The sequence below is a fragment of the Lagopus muta genome, chromosome 2, assembly GCF_023343835.1.
Source record: "Lagopus muta isolate bLagMut1 chromosome 2, bLagMut1 primary, whole genome shotgun sequence".
Taxonomy (NCBI): domain Eukaryota; kingdom Metazoa; phylum Chordata; class Aves; order Galliformes; family Phasianidae; genus Lagopus; species Lagopus muta.
In genome coordinates this window covers 102,943,469-102,946,140 of record NC_064434.1, presented here as the reverse complement: position 1 = coordinate 102,946,140, position 2,672 = coordinate 102,943,469, and the positions used below count along the sequence as shown (strand labels likewise).

At 39.8% G+C, this 2,672-nt stretch overlaps 1 long non-coding RNA gene across 2 annotated transcripts in view; it reads left to right on the top strand.

The window, feature by feature from the left end:
* The first annotated feature begins 147 nt into the window (after nucleotides 1–147).
* LOC125689328 (uncharacterized) overlaps nucleotides 148–2,672 on the top strand; it is a 63,898-nt gene continuing 61,373 nt past the window's right edge. For both annotated transcript variants that reach the window (XR_007375204.1, XR_007375202.1), the window contains exon 1: nucleotides 148–512. This is a non-coding gene — a long non-coding RNA (uncharacterized LOC125689328). The remainder of the gene's footprint in view (nucleotides 513–2,672) is intronic.

Here is a 2,672-nt window from a genome sequence, read left to right as displayed (position 1 = left end):
TTTCAGAAGTGCTCCAAATACTTTGGAGTTTAAGTCCCTTTCACCTTAAAAATGTGAGTGCATGTCTGGCCTATTAAAAATATGTCTTTCAGCCGCTTTGTTGTTGAGAATGGGGAGGGGAGTGCGTGGGTATTCTGTAATGCAGCCACTTCTAAAAATATATCTGAACCTATCTAAGCATATCTTGCTTATTAGTGTACCTTGTCCTTTTGAACTACTGGAAGGAGTTCACTCTCTGAAGGAGGAATTGGCTGTTCTAAAAAGGACAGCTGGGAAACAAGACATCCAGTGAGCTTATGGCAAGCCGTGGAATGCTATATTTCATGAATATCTCTTTTAATTTATTTTTTTGTTCCATGATTTTAAATACAATGGTGATGGGAAAATGCTACGTTTCATGAATTTCTGCTTTTTTGTTTTGTTTTGTTTTTCTGAGGCTTTAAATACAGTGTTGACTGGGAAAGGGAAGTTGCGCCGAGGAAGATTTTGCTCTTCAAACTGTACGTGCCAAGGTAGGTCTGGAACGGATGCTCATGGCTGAATTAATAAACTCTGACTGCAGAGGTTTAGAACAAGAATTCTGACAGACCCTTCACATGACAATACTAGTGGGAGTCACAGTAATATCATCTGCTGCTGAACATTGCGAGCATGTGAGTACCGTTGTGCCAAAGGTTAATATGCCAGTTTTATTTCCTTCTCTCTACAGCTATAATTTAAACGAGTTGCACACATAAGTGATGTTATATGCATAGGGGTTTGCATTAAGTTTGCTATGTCAGATTTGTTTATAAAAATCATATTTTGAAACACTTGCCCAGGGGCTCCATTCTGGGGAGCTGCAAGCTGATTCCTTTTAAAGAGGCAGCTTTCATTTTCCATGAACTTTCAATAGAGATTTTGGAGCTCTGAGCAGGGAGCTCTGTTTTAAAATTAGCACTTGCCCAGGTTTACAATTGTATTTAATTACAAGGCAAGAGAGAGTTTAATCTTGTTTTACATGTGTGCCATGTGAGAACCTTCCCATACCTTACAGGTATCGGAATGACCCCTTGCCTCTCCTGGGGAAAATTGCTTCCCAACATTTTGGAAATCGTTTACAATGTTTTTGTTCCTATACTGCAATGTTAACATTGCCCATAAACCTAGTAGTCACACAGTAGTTAATAAGGGGCAGAAAGTTTTATAGTCTTTTCCACAGTTGTTAAAAGCCTGCTACTGTAATTTGGTCCTGACCATGCAAACCATGCAACAACATTGGATGCTGTGAAAAATAAGAGGCCCTATTTTGGTGTTTTCTTGGAAACCAATGGGAAAGAGAACCTCTCCTTAGCATCTAGCTGAATGCAATGAATTTGAGGGTTATTGAAATTGCTTGGTTTGTAATATAAACACTCGAGGGCTTGCCAGCAGTGTACCTTCAGGATGTATGGCTATTCTAGAAAAAGAAAATCATTTTTTATTTCTGTTAAGAACCCATTGTAATTAGTGGCACTATCTGGCAATGGACGCTTTATCAAATTGCCTTTCAGTTACAGGAAATAGGATCCATTAATGATCTTGCAAGCATATTTTTAGTCAGACTCAGCAAGAATCATTTTCTAGCTGTCTTTCTATGTTATGTAAACTAAGAGCATTTTCAAGGTCTCAGCTGCACTGCCCTGTGTGCCATTCAGAACAATTTTTACCTTCTCCAGCTAGAAGCGACCAACTAGTGGAAATAAGGTACTTTTCAATGTAAGATTTCTAGAATCAAACCTGCTTTGGAGATGGCTCAAATGTAGTTATGTTCGGACCCTGGGTACCTGTTGGGTCCACACTTACTACAGTTCCTCAACACATCAGCAGGATGTAGGAGAGGTTGGAGGTGGGACAGAGTAGTGGCTGAAGGGTTGCCAGACAAGACCCAATTTGAAAAGGAAACTGTTCTTTACAAATTTCTCCAAGGGAAGTTTCCACGACTCAGCCTCTGCTAATAGCTAATCAGTTACTAATTAAGGATATTTATCTCCTGTACCTGTTCTAGTCATGTGTGGAAAAGTTGTAAAGCAATTATTACACAGCAGTGAAGAGTCTTAGGGGAAAGGAATAAAGAAAAGATCATTTGCTTCTAAATCAGAATATTACGAATATCACGAGCTCTCAAGTGCAGTGATATTGCATGCCATCTGAAAGGGGAGGGTTCTAATTGGCTGGTATAAGTCTGCTTCAGTGCTTAAGATGCCGTGATTTCCTTTGGATGCAATCTTAACACCTGTGTTCCTGGGATTAAAGTGATAAGTTTTGAGCCATCTGCAGCATTTCTAAAATGCCTTTTGCCTCAGATTAACAGTGAATACCTTGAGTACATGAATTACAATGCAGTGAGTACATAAACCTTTATGTTGATCTCCCTTGCCCTATCTAAGAAAGGGTCTGTGGGGTGCAGTGAATGAGCTTGGTTGGGTTTTTCACCCTCTGAAAATGGAGTCATTGGCTCAATGCTGAATTTAATGGGAGTTTTGAATGCAGGGAATGGATAACTTAGCAATGACAGAAGTAAAGGGTGTGCTGTTTGTGGTGGGTGGGCACTTCAGTGAGAAATCTCCATGAGCACAGACAAAGTTCCACTCTTACTCTCATGTGTGTTGGGACCCAAATTCAACACAACTATATTGCCACCGTGCTATAAT